This window comes from Oryctolagus cuniculus, chromosome 16 (genome assembly GCF_051225735.1).
Source record: "Oryctolagus cuniculus isolate XC-2025 breed Fujian yellow rabbit chromosome 16, ASM5122573v1, whole genome shotgun sequence".
Classification (NCBI taxonomy): Eukaryota; Metazoa; Chordata; class Mammalia; order Lagomorpha; family Leporidae; genus Oryctolagus; species Oryctolagus cuniculus.
In genome coordinates this window covers 68,232,311-68,246,224 of record NC_142882.1, presented here as the reverse complement: position 1 = coordinate 68,246,224, position 13,914 = coordinate 68,232,311, and the positions used below count along the sequence as shown (strand labels likewise).

The 13,914-nt window shown below is 40.0% G+C and overlaps 1 long non-coding RNA gene across 2 annotated transcripts in view; it reads right to left on the bottom strand.

Moving 5' to 3' along the window:
* LOC149121802 (uncharacterized) overlaps nt 1–13,914 on the bottom strand; it is a 205,032-nt gene that overhangs the window by 116,169 nt on the left and 74,949 nt on the right. The window contains exon 2 of one of the 2 annotated variants that reach the window (XR_016222670.1): nt 4,996–5,780. The exons of the other annotated variant lie outside the window; for it this stretch is intronic. This is a non-coding gene — a long non-coding RNA (uncharacterized LOC149121802). Of the gene's footprint in view, nt 1–4,995; nt 5,781–13,914 lie in introns of those variants that run through there. 2 annotated transcript variants of the gene reach the window in all.

The following is a 13,914-nucleotide window of genomic DNA, read 5'->3' as shown; positions in this document are numbered from 1 at the left end:
CAGTGAAAAAAAAAATGAATTTATATCTAGTACATCAAAGAGTTGGATCATAGACAGTATGGTACAGGCACTAGAGCCTGGGTAGTAACCACCAGTAATTCACACTGAAAGAAAAGTGGCTTATGAGAAGACTAACTTTTAAATCTTAAGAAGGGGACTGATCTGTTTTCTATTTAAGGGATTTTGTAAATCAATTGGCTTCTTGATTGTAAAAATCTCAAAACAAACTAGAATGCTCTAACTCACTGTTTTGGTAAAGGTGGACACTATTATTTCTTTAATAACTACTTTTCACTTTAAGAACTATAGTTACATTACATGGGAAGGCTCAGATCTCATACACAGAACAATTAGAATCTTTATTGAGTTTCTTCTTATGCCTAAATATCTCCTTCTCAAAAATATATTGTGTTTAGACTGTGATTTTTTTAAAAAAATTAATTTACTAATGTAAAAAATAGAGGTACATTATGTTTTCCACATAGACTGTATTATGGACTTGCTGGCACTGGCTAGTATTTCTTGACTGCACAATTTTTCCCTGTTTGCATAATTTCCTTGGGAAACTCTACTGGTGTGTAATTATCATTTAACTGCATTTTTCTTGTGGAGATTTCAGAGAGCTTTACCAATATTTTACTGTCAGTCTCTCAGGCCTCCATCTTCCTCCAGCAATGATTAGTCTTCTCCTCTGAGCAGTGGAGACAACACAAGTGAATTCTGTGCCCCAGGTTTCATGGTGAGTCAGTCACTGTGTGGGTCCCAGACTCCCATGCAGGGTGTAAGGCCTCTGCCACTGAGACCGTCCCACCTCTGGTAGTCATGGGCCTATGATGTTATTGAGCCATTATTCATGTCAGTATTATTTATGGGGAAGCTACTGTTTCCATACTATCAAACAGAGTAGAAGATATCAGAAATGCTTGGGAATTGAAGACTGGCTAGACTGGAAGGCATTGGATTTTTTTTTTTGGATCTTACTGAACTAAGTTTTTGTTGATGTCCACTGCAAATGTTTCTTCCCAATTTGTAAGAATCTGTTATTTCAAAGGGTATCAAGTAGTTCTGATTAGTTTACCCTTCGCTCATCAAAATAGTTGTTTTGCATCACCCATTTCAATGCCAAAGTATTTTGGTTGACTATTAAAAGAATACTCTGAAAAAAATTTCCTTCACAATTATCAAACTGTCTTTTTGGCAACTACAAATAAAATTTAAATTCGAATCCAAATCAACATAAATAACTCATTATATAACTCATAAATAACTCATTAAATTCATATACTTTGGATGGATATATTTAGCATATATTTAGCCATTTGATCTCTTATTGTACTAACCAAAATGTTAGCTTTTTAATAATCTGAAAAGAAAATAGTAGAAAAGAGTTCCAGGAACCTAAAAGCTTGATGGTCAATTTAATATATTTCTACAAGCAGCCACTGAGTGCTTGCTTTTCTGGGCACTGTATCTTATGTTTGGAAGAATATGGAGCATGATCATTGCATTCAAGGAGTTTTCCTTTGAATGAGGGAGAAAGAAACTCACCAAATGGTAAGAAAAAGCTGTACTACGTACAAGGTACTACAAAAGTATGGAGGAGAGAGAAATCATTATATAGGAGTCAACAAAGGCTTTGTGGTTCTGATTGCCTTTGAATTGCCCAGTGGTTTGGGATGTGACACAGAGAAAGAGGGACTAGGCACTCAGTGAGGTAGTTTAAAGGCAACATGAGCTAATTCAGCAAACAACCTTGGTGTTATTATATCCAAACCCAGGTCTTCTATATTAATGTCATTCTCCAAAAGTGCTTATAAAGCATTAACCAGAGATAATCACATTGTACTTAGTATAAAGATCTCTATGGTCTTTTGATAGTCTCAATTTTACAGCTAATAGATGATTCTATCACATGGCAGATGCAAAGGACAAACTGGCTGGCTGGAATGTAGAACATGTTGAACCTATGGGATACAGGGCATTAGGTAGCAAGAAGCCACTCTTGACTGCTACACTGTGATCCAGGACCTGAACCTGTTTATGACTAGAAATTTTCCTTTGTCCCTGTATCTGGCAGTAATTTGCTATTTTATAACAGGAGACCTCACTATCAGTTTGTCAGGAATATTTGCAGTTCCGATCCATATGTCTTTCCCAGTGTGGGTGCACAAATTAACTGTAGGCAATTTATCATTATAGCCACGTTTGTTAGTAAATGTGTGTGCCTCCTGATAAATATATGAAACTCTCAACTGAGTGCTGGGAATACAATACTGAAAATTTGTTTCCATTTTAATGTAATAATAAGAAAAAAAATGAAGCTCTAGTAACATAATGTATAGCTGCAGGGGTGTATAAGTCAGAGAGTCTCATGTCACCCTCTGCATGTTGGGCATGAAGGCAGAAGGCTGACAGGTATAACTTCAGTTGCTTGTTCTCATTGGCATTTACTGCAGTTTATATGTCAAGTGAATTTACACATTACATGTCTATAATGTTGTCATCTTATGTTACTGTATTTTCTTATATTGTATTATCAAATATAAACTAAACAAAGTACACAAATGTCTTCAATCATGTCTTCAAAGAAGCCATTTATCAAAAGTACTTTCAATAATGCAAACCCATGTGAAATGTATGGGAAAAAAAAGCAGAGCATTTGCCTATCCTCAAGTCTTTCTGCCACATATTGAACTTAAAAACATGACAGTCTATTCTCAGTGAAGTCAATAACAAATAATGAAACCAAACCCAAAGTTCGTAAAGTAAGACAAAACCCATTTTATTATTTTCAGCCAGGTGGTATCAAGTACCTAATTGGAATGAATCAGTTTAGTTTACCGAATTGGCTAATTTAACAGGAAGTAATGTGCACCTCAAGAATGTGGCTCACTGTCCCTTAGCAATATATGTCACTCAATGAGAATGTTAGCATCCCATCACCGCCTCGCCTATCCACATCATGTAACAGCAGCATTCCCTCTGATTTTGCTGTTTAAGGTCTCTGGAACTCTGCTTGGAGAGGTTGGCCAGTGGGGTCTCTCTCCGTGTCCTGCTGAGCACTTTAATCAAATACTTGGCTCCTCTGCAGGGTGCAACAAGACCTAATTGCAGCCTAGCAACTCAGAAACCAATTTGGAGGCCAGGGCTCTGCCTCTGGTGAGTCTGAAAGGCCTTAGTCCCTGAGCATGATTACTATATTTCCTTTTAACTACTATAAGTATCATAACAACAAGTCCAAATAGGTCCCTGTTGATTAGCCTGTTAGCTCTTCATCACAGGGCCACAGGGCCAGGGAAATGTCTTACCATACTAGAAGGGGGGTGGGGGGAGTGTGGGAGGAGTAAAGAGGGCGGGACAAAGGCTGAATACCAGAGACCAGACATTTTGGCACAATTGAGGAATTGGCTTAATGTTTTAGAGAGGGGCATGTGGCCTATAGTGGAAATAAGATGGACTGCCGGCCGGCGCCACGGCTCACTAGGCTAATCCTCCGCCTGCGGCGCCGGCACACCGGGTTCTAGTCCCGGTCGGGGCGCCGGATTCTGTCCCGGTTGCCCCTCTTCCAGGCCAGCTCTCTGCTGTGGCCCAGGAGTGCAGTGGAAGATGGCCCAAGTCCTTGGGCCCTGCACTCACATGGGAGACCAGGAGAAGCACCTGGCTCCTGGCTTCGGATCAGCGCGGTGCACCGGCCGCAGTGCACCGGCCGCAGCGGCCATTGGAGGGTGAACCAACGGCAAAAAGGAAGACCTTTCTCTCTGTCTCTCTCTCTCACTGTCTAACTCTGCCTGTCGAAAAAAAAAAAAAAATGGACTGCCACATTATTGACATCAGCGAGGTCAGGAATGACAAACTGAATGCAGCAGCATATGTTTCAAAGGAATGATCAAGGTCATGCCCACCAGAAGCAGGGGTGCCAGCCATCCAAGAGGGTATAAGGGACAGTTCTTAAAGTCACGTGGCTCCTGGCCTCTGCCTGCTTTAAATGGTCTCAAAACACTCTAAAACCATCACTGCCTTTTCTTTATAAGAGAGTAGGAATAGGGAGTGTTTGGAGGTGGGAGTGTGCGTATGCACATGTGAAAGGATGCGTGTACTCATGAACACACCCTCCCCTCTTTCTCCAAGTGTCTGTTGTAAAACTTGAAAGCACGACAGTCTTGAACTGAGGGAAAGCTTTTTTTATAGAAGAGTTATAAATCGCTTCAAGGAGTGATATTTATAGTCACCATGCCAGGCCTGCCATTCAGAAAAGCTTGGAAACCAGTCTCATTTATCCTCGAAGATCAAAATGATATGTTCTTGGAGAAATCGCATGAGCAGGTAACATGAAGCATTCCTGCCATTTGCACTACCTTTGGATAAAACTAGAAGGCGGTGTTAGCATGGTGTAATATATAATGTAGAGCAGGAAGTGACTGAACAGTTATATACAGAGCAACTGTTTGGACAGAATGAAAGTGGAAATGCTGTTGATTGTGACACAAAAGATGTCTGGCTACAGGGTTTCTGCCCAATAAATTACCCATTAGCAATGAAGACTCTACACAGTAAGTGGTTCTATCTGTCTGCCATGCTTGGTCACCTTTTCCCATCATGTGATGAGAACTCCTGGCCCAGAGAGGGAGGTCAGACACAGATCTCACAAGGTAGCTGTGGAAATCTATAGCATGGCAGAGGACAGCGAAGGAGAACCAAGACACTCATCAAAGGTCATTGAGAGAGACTCCTCGTGAAGCAAGTGATTAAGAAATCTGGTCGCCGAGGCAGGAAGTGGATGTCCCAGGACACCAGGCCTGATGTTCATGAATAATGGAGGATACACAGGGTCCAGACCGTGCCTTCAACACCAGTTCCTTAATGCAAAAGAACTCGAGAAACCACCATATCCCCATCAGAAACCACTGTTATCTCCATTAGAGTACATTGGCTATAACTACATAAATTTTAACAGCATCCTGAAGAATCCTGAGACAAGAATGAGTCTCAAAGAAACACATTTAAAGTATTTTTTTTTTCTTTTCTTTTTTTTTCAAATGGGAGAGTAACAGAGAAAGAAAGATACATAAATATCTTTCACTCACTGGTTCACCCCCTAAATGACCTCGACAGTCAGGTCTGGGCCATATTGAAACCAGAAGCCAGGAACTCCACCCTGGTCTCCCACATTGGTGGCACGTCTCAAATACTTGAGCTATTAACTGGTGCTTCACAGGCACGTAAGCAGGGAGCTGGATCAGAAGTAGCCAGGACTTGAACTGGCACTCCGATAAGGGATGCACTTGTCCCAGGCAGTGGCTTAACCTTCTGTACCACAACACCCACCCCCTAAAAATAATTTTTTAAATAAGAAAAATAGATTGCCAAAAATATGTTGGCCTTTTTTTTTTGCCATATCAACCTTTTATGGAACATTGATATTAAGAAGAGCTTATCTATAGAAGAAACAAGTTATGAACAGAGTCAGTTATAGAAAGAAATATTTCCAGCAAAAAGGATTTGGACGTTGTTTCCCATCTGTAATTGGAAATTTTCACTGAAGAAGCTTTGGATCTATTCAATGGGAGCCCAGCCTTATCCTTTCATGGGACTTCACCCTAGCATCCAGCTTGTCCTCATCTTCCTCCGAGGTGAAGCATTGGTCCAGGTCAGGAGTGTGTTCACTGTTTTCGGTGTTGCCAAGAGACTTCATTCCAAGGGGAACTGTGACTTTTCTCTCACTTCTTTTCATCTGTCATTCTCCCAGGGATGTCAGTGGATGCTTTCCTTGCTGAGCTTCACTTAAGAATTTTGAAATAAAAACAGTGTGAAATATATATATATATTCAAAAAGAAAAGTCTCAGAAATTATTACATTCATATTTGTGAAAAGCATTACCTTCTTCCTTACTTCATATGTAATCTAAAAATATATCTAAACTATATATTTTATATAAATTTTAATATATACATAATATACATTCAATTTGTACATAGAATTTATAAATGTTGAGTATATGAAGAAATTGTTATAATTCCCGTGACAGAATTTAAGGTCTATTTTCTAAATTTTATTATATGCAAATATCTAAATCAGTAGATTTTTCACTGATTATCTAAGCCAAGATCTTATTGTACAGAACAGACAAAACCAGATAAGCAGATTCTTTAAGCCCTCTGCTTAGTAAGGGTTATTTCTGGGAAAGCAACATGCTGTAATGACTCTACCAGATGGGACACTTGACACCATGACACCCCCTTCCACCCCAATATGCCACTGTGCAGGAGACAGAGTCACTCTGTAGCTGAGGATGAAATGAGGAGGACATGTCCTCTTTGAATTCAAAATGTAGCGCTCGTGAAAACAACAGGAAGGTTTATTTCAATAGTTTGGATTGGGTGGATTTAGGTGGCTCATTAATTATTCAAGTTTTTTCCTTTCCCCATCTTACAAGCAAAATGGCTGATATGACAGTACTTCAAAAAGCTCATGGAAAAAGCACATAATGAAAAAACTTTGAATGGATTTAAAAAAATTTGCAACAAAATACATGTCATTTATTTCTTCTATGAGCTTCTGGAAGGAACTTTGTATTCTCACCACACTGCTCCCTTTCTACCTCCTGTCCTGGTAATTTCACTGCTTTACATTCTTGTAAATTAAATCAAAACCACGGCTCTTATTACTACAGTCTCACTGGTCACTACTGAAGCATGTCATGGAATGACCCAGTAGTGAACGGTCCAGGCAATCCAGGGTCCTTTCATTTCCTTCCTGTGTTCTCTCTCTCTGAAAAAAATTTTAACCTTGTAAATAAATGAAGGTATGCATTATTTAGGCCATGGCCTGGCCTTTTATTAACATTTAACAACATAGAATTTAAACTTTGCTGATGATAAAGACTGAGAAAGACCCACCTTTTCCCTACTGTGAAATTCATTTTCACTCTCCAGTGTAGCTACCTTAGTAACTGGTTTTCTTTTTCTTTTTGTTAAAGTGTTTACCCTCCACTACCCTGCTGTGTTCTTTCTCTCTGTGTTTGCTTTGGTGTTTAGAGACAATCACCACGGAGCTCATCTTCCGCTGAGTGAAACTTCTTCTTAGGAACTGGCCAAAATGAAGGCTGGACTACCTGGGGAGAGTTCTCAGATGTTCAACACATGTAGGGGCTGCAAAAAGCATTTCCTCAATGCATTTCCTTTACGTTAATGCACTTCAAAATCTAATAATAACATTTCATTTAGGGAAAAAGTAAGTTGTTCTCTCTCAATGAGGCAGATCATTGCTTTTCCATTTGCTAATGTGGATTTGCATGCTGTCTTTCATAACTCACATGGTACAGACACTCCAGTCAATGAGAGGTGATGTGAGTTATTTTCCTAATAAACAGCACACAATATTGTGCTGATCCAGGCATGGTATGTCATCTAGACCTCTTGTGACCAATAACATGTATTTGTAAAGTTTCTGGATGGTTTGGAAATATAGTTTATAATATCTCTTTTCCTCTGTGATGCTAAATTATTTCAGCTGCTATGCGTTTCATGTTTAGACTCTTTATGAAGAAGCAGCAAAACACTGTGGTTAAAGAGTTTGGGCTTTGGAGCCAGAAAGGCCTAGATTAGAGTTCAGGCTCTTTTTGAGAGTTTTGCTCTCAGAGTGGCTTTCTGTAGCTGTGTGTCCTCGCAGAGCCTCAGCTTCCTCCCCTGGAAGGGAGAGAAGTAATCAAAGCTACCTGACAGAAGCGGTTTCCTTTTAGAATCCTGGGTTAAGAAACAACCGGGCCGGCGCCGCGGCTCACTAGGCTAATCCTCCGCCTAGCGGCGCCGGCACACCGGGTTCTAGTCCCGGTTGGGGCGCCGGATTCTGTCCCGGTTGCCCCTCTTCCAGGCCAGCTCTCTGCTGTGGCCCTGGAGTGCAGTGGAGGATGGCCCAGGTGCTTGGGCCCTGCACCCCATGGGAGACCAGGAAAAGCACCTGGCTCCTGGCTCCTGCCATTGGATCAGCGCGGTGCGCCGGTCGCATCGCGCTGGCCGCGGCGGCCATTGGAGGGTGAACCAACGGCAAAGGAAGACCTTTCTCTCTGTCTCTCTCTCTCTCACTGTCCACTCTGCCTGTCAAAAAAAAATAAATAAATAAAATAAAAAAATAAATAAAAAAAAGAAACAACCGGAAGCATCAGTTGTAAATGCCTGGCACCCAGTTAGTACTGAAACAAAGAGAGCTCCTAACTATGTTCAGTTGAGTTAATCTTAGGGCATAGTGGGCACACCTCATTTACAGAGTATACAAGAAGTTGTTATCTGCTTAACATTAGCATACCTGCTGGGAAAACGATCCACCTCCAACCCTGGGCTTCTACGGCCTGGTTGGTGCCCCTTGCCTGTTTCCTGCCTCTCTGGCCTCTCATTGCCACATCTTCCTCTCCTAGCCATTAAAAGTCATCCTTTCACTTCCTTCTTCCTTTTCCACTAAGCCAATCCATCATCAAGCCCTGTGGGCCTTTGCTCTGAAATCCACTCCCTTCTCTCCATATCCACCACTTCTGCAGCAGCCCTGGTCCCCGACACCTCCCAGCCAGGCTTCTGCAATTGTCTCCCTCCTGGTTTTCGTGCTTTTGATCTCCCTCTTCAGCTTCTTCTTCACAGAACACAGTGAGCACTTAGACTGAAAATTTGAATAAATAATTTCTTGCCAAACCTCTGCTTAAATCCCTTTTTCAGGGGTGGGCGTGTGGCTGCACCCACCTCCCATATGGGAGTGCCTGAGTTCAAGTCCTGGCTTCATTCCAGATCCCAGCTTCCTGTTCATATGCACCCTGGGAGGCAGCAGGTGATGGCTTAAGTACTTGGGTTCCCGCCACCCACGTGGGAGACCTGGAAGGAGTTCCAGGCTCCTGGTTTGGGGCTGGCCCAGCCCTGGATGTTGTGGGCATTTGGGGGAATAAACCATCAAATGCAAGATCTTTCTCTTCTTTTCAGATAAATAAATAAAAAATTTAAAATTCAAACTTTATCAGCCTTGCTCTCATACCAAAGGAGATAACAAAAATCTACCAGGCTCTGTGAGTCCTAGCCCTGTCTATCTGTCCATTTCCAAGTCAAAACTGCACTTCAAACATGCAGGCCTGCAGCTCCTAGCAACCAGGGAGCTTGGTGAAGCAGCAATTTATTTTCTCTTCCTGCATATACTTTAATATTTATAACCAAGAGAGAAGAATTCCAAACTTCCTTTTCCTTCCTAAGGGCATGGAGAGGTTTATTGAGTTCTTATTTTCCATGGACTTTTGGAAAGTCTCACAGAAAATGTCAAAAACAAGCTCAATATATTATTATGATTTGAACTAGGCCCAAACAACTTTGGTATTTCCAGTAGGACCGAAATTATTAAACCAACAGCCATTCCCTTTGCATGTGTGAACTTCAGTTTCTAGGCCAAAGTCCTGCTAGAAAAGTGCTGACATTTTGAAATGTTATATAGCTGAAAAAGGTAGTGGAATGTTTTGTAACCTCAAAAAATGTTTCGTTTGGGATTCAGTCCCAGGTGTCAAGGCCAATTAGCCAGGTGACAGTGAAGTATCCAAGGTGGATACATAACTCACCAGGAGGCCAGGAGCTTCAAAGCACCATTAGAAGTAAAGTCCTAGGACCTGGAGTAGAAATCTGGTCTATACTAACTTTTGGATGACAACCCAACAGCCTTCCCTCCCTCTCTCTGCTACTATCTAAATACTTCATTTTAATTTTTATCGTTGCTTGTGAGTGTTCAGGGGTAACCAAGAGGAGGCCAGAGGACTGTAATGAGAGCTTAGGTTGGAGTTATTCCCAAGAATATTATTGAGAATACCTGTCAGCAGGCACCTTGCAACCCACAAAATGTTCTACAACCTGACAGTTACACAGAATGGGAATTCCTGATTCTTTTGGTGCTTATTGGTATCTTCTGGAGTAGGAAACTGCTTCAAGAAGTGCTTGGAAAATAGTATTAAAAATATTTCTTTTGATGCAACCAAAAATTTAAATCCGTGCATACAAGGAATCTTCATACAGTTCATGAAAACTGTGTATTATGAAAAAAACTGCATGGATTCCAAAATGTTTGCACCAAGATAAATTTGTCTTCTGGTTGCATTTCTCTGAAGTGCCTTAGTATATGACCAGTATTGCAGTTGTCACATCTCTGCCACCTCCTGTGTGGCTGGTGAGTAGAAACATCTGAGGTAGTTGGCATGTGTGATGCTGGTAGCTGGGATCTTATTAATTCCCTCTTTATCATCATCTACACTTCACAGATAGTGAAAAATCTATTGGAATTGTTATTGTCTTCAATTTTGGTTAATTTATTTCAACCACTGAAGACTATATGCTTCAAAGATGAGTTTTTGTGCTAATACCAATATCCATTGGTCATTTATTGTCAAGGAGAATTTTGACAATTTTTGGAGTTTCAATGAGGTCTTCTATGACTCTCTGATACATGAAGCATCTCTATTATGCCCATCTAGCACTTGCTGTTTCTCTGTTTACAAAATTTACATATTTAAAATGATTGATTTAGTGTCCTTTCACCCTTAAGCCTGTCTAGAAATGACTTGTGGACCCAGGAGCCCTGCCCATCTGATTCAGTGTGGTTTTCACGTATATTGGACTTTATTGTAGGTGCTACATATTTTTTTCTAAGGAATTGATGAATACAAAGAGTCTTCATAAAATTCCTGAAAATGATTATGAAAAAACAAGTATTTCAATGTTTTTTCACCAAAGCAAATATACCTTTTGATTCCATTGTCCACACACTTTTTGATGCACTCTCATAAAAGTAACCTAAAACTAGAGAATATGTCATAAAATGAAACTCTCACAATATTGGTTTTGGGGTCTAATAAGATGATATTTACTGCCACCTTTTAATTAAGGTAGTTTTTAGTATCTTCTTTTGCTAATGTTCTAATAGTTTATAATAATTAAAAGACAGAAGAATTGATAAGCTGGATTTCACTAAATTTCAAAATGTATGCTCTGTGGAAGATACTGGCAAGAGAATGAAAAGATGAGCCAAAGACTGGGAGAAAATATTTGCGAAAGACATGTCTGATAAAGAACTTTTATCCAAAATGCACCAAAAATGCCTGAACTCAACAATAAGCAAACAAACAACCTGATTTAAAATGCAGGCACTTCATCAAAACTACGCAGATAAGTATGTGAAACTAAGACAAATAAGGATCTGAAAACATATTCCATGTCATTTGCCATCAAGGAAACTCAAAGAAAAACAGTGCATAGTGCTACATGCCTATTAGAAGGGACAAAGTGCAGAATCCTAACAATACTAAATGCTGGTAAGGATATGGAATAACAAGAACGTTCATTAATTGCTGGTGCAATTGCTTTTCATTCATTCATAATTCATAATTTCTTTCCATTAATTGCTGGTGCAAAATGGTGCAGTTATTTTGGAAGACATGTTGGTAGTTTCTTATCTGTACTCTCACCATACAATCCAGCCACTGAGCTCGTTGGTATTTACTCAAAAAAGCTGAAAACTTACATCCCTGCAAAAACTTTCATACTGATGCTTGTGGAAGCTTGCTTTATAATTGCCAAAATGTGGGAGCAGTCAAGACGCCCTTCAGCAAGTGAATGGTTAAGTAAACTGTGATATATCCAGACAATAGAAAATTATTCAGCACAAAATAGCTATCAAGCCATGACAAGTCATGGAGAAGGTTAAGCATATCAGTAGTCTCCCCTTTTAGTCATGATGAGGATATATTCCAAGAGCCCCAGCGAATCCTTTAAATTACTGGTAGTACCAAGCCCTATATATTCTGTGTGTTTTCCTATATATATCCACACATATGACAAAGCTGAATTTATAAATTAGCACAGTAAGAAATTAACAGCAGTAACTAATAAGATAGAACAATTATAACAACAGTTGATAATACAAAGTATATGAATGTTCTCACCCTCTGTTTCAGTGAATATCTTACTGTACTTTTCCCATTTCACTTAGAGGAATCACTGTATGATCCTCTTTGGCATATCCAAAGATCCAGCATTTCTACACTTATACTGTGGGATCATTATTAAGTAAAATAAGGGTAACTTGAACGCAGTCAACACATTAGGCAACAAGCCAACCTGATAACCAAGACAGTTACTAAATGACAAACTAGCAGATAGCATATACAGTGTGGATATACCTGAGAAAGAAAGGACCCATGGTCCTGATGAGATGGCACAAGACTTCATCACGCTGCTCAGAATAGCACAGTTTAAAACTGGTGAGCCATTTACTTCTAGAATTTTTCATGTACTATTTTTGGATTGAGGTTGACCATAGGCAACCAAAATCATGGAAAGTGCAACCGAAGGTTAGAGGGGGCTACTTCATTGCTGAATGAATGACATTAATCTGGTTCCAACTCTATGACATTCTGGAAAAGGAAAACCTATGGAGAGAGTTTAAAGATCAGAGGATTATAAGGGTTAGACAGGAAGGAGGGAAAAATTGGTGGTACACAGATATTTAGGGCAGTGAAAAATACTCTCTGACTTTCTAATGGTGTGTACATGTCATTATACATTTGTCCAAATCCATTAATGTACAACACCAAGAGTAAGCCCTAATGTCAGCTATGGACATTGGGTAATAATGATGTGTTAGTAAAGTGGGCAGATCAATTATAACAAATATACCACTCTGGAGGGGCATATTGACTGTGGCTGAACATGGTCGTGTGTGGGGATAGGTGGTCCATGGGAAAACTGCCTTTCTCTCACATTTGCTGTGAACTTAAAAGTGTTCTAAAAAGCATAACGTTTGAAAACATTGCTAAGATTTATAATGCTCACAGTGTTCAGGGTTATGTTCTAGCATTTTTACATTCATTCAATTGTATCATCTTCATAATAGCTGTGGGTGGAGGGACCAGTATCCATGACACAGATGAAGAAATTGAGTTTTAGAAAAATTGACTTGTCCACAATCAGACAAGTGGTTAAGGAGTTTATTCATACCCAGTTGTTTTCTTAACTCTTATTAAAAATGTTTTAAAAACTGAAAACCCATGCTAACAAGAAAGTAATGAGAGAAGTAGGCTCTGAGACCTGCTCCATCCAAAGTCACAAGTGGAAGCCAAAGATAGTTGGAAAGGATTCTGCCCTAGCCCTGAAGGAATTACCAGGAGTCAGGTAGTGTTTAATAAAGGTAAATAAAACACAAAGCAATAAGACAGCTCCAGAGGCAGGATATGACTAACTGTTAAATGAAATGGACTCATCTTGGAATGGACCGGCATGGTCCACAGGCAGCTGAAGAGTTGACCATGAACCTGGTCCAGAAGGATAGGCACAGTGTGAACGGGTGGAGGGCATATGAGACTTGTGAGGGATAATGTGAGCAAATATGCCAGTTTTCTTTTTTCTTAAATAGTTTCAAAGCAATGAGCAAAATATGTCCTGTGGCCCTTGGAGAAAAAGGTGAGGTTTTAGTCAGGAACTCTTTTTTCCCCACATTTGTTCTTATACAGCTATAAAACAAAGATGTTATTTGCCACATTCCACCCTCATAGAAATGATGAAAGGGTGAAAGGATTCTGTAAAGCTTTGGGGTCTCTTTAAAGCAGCTATGCAAAATCAAATTATAATCATCACTGTTGTTTTTACTGTTACTATCTTTACTATAAAGCTGCCCCTAGGGATACAGAACTTTTAGTGTGGCCATAGCCTGCTCCAACAATTAACTGTCTCATTGTGACCCAACTGACCAGAGAGGCTCAGCAGAACCTTGGCCTCCACAGATCATTCTGCATGCAATTCTTGTGATTCCGGAAAGCTTTTTGGGGGTGTTCCCAATGACCCTTTAACCAGACCTAACTCAAAAGTTGGAAGTATCTGTATATTTTATTTCTTATAATTTTTTATGTG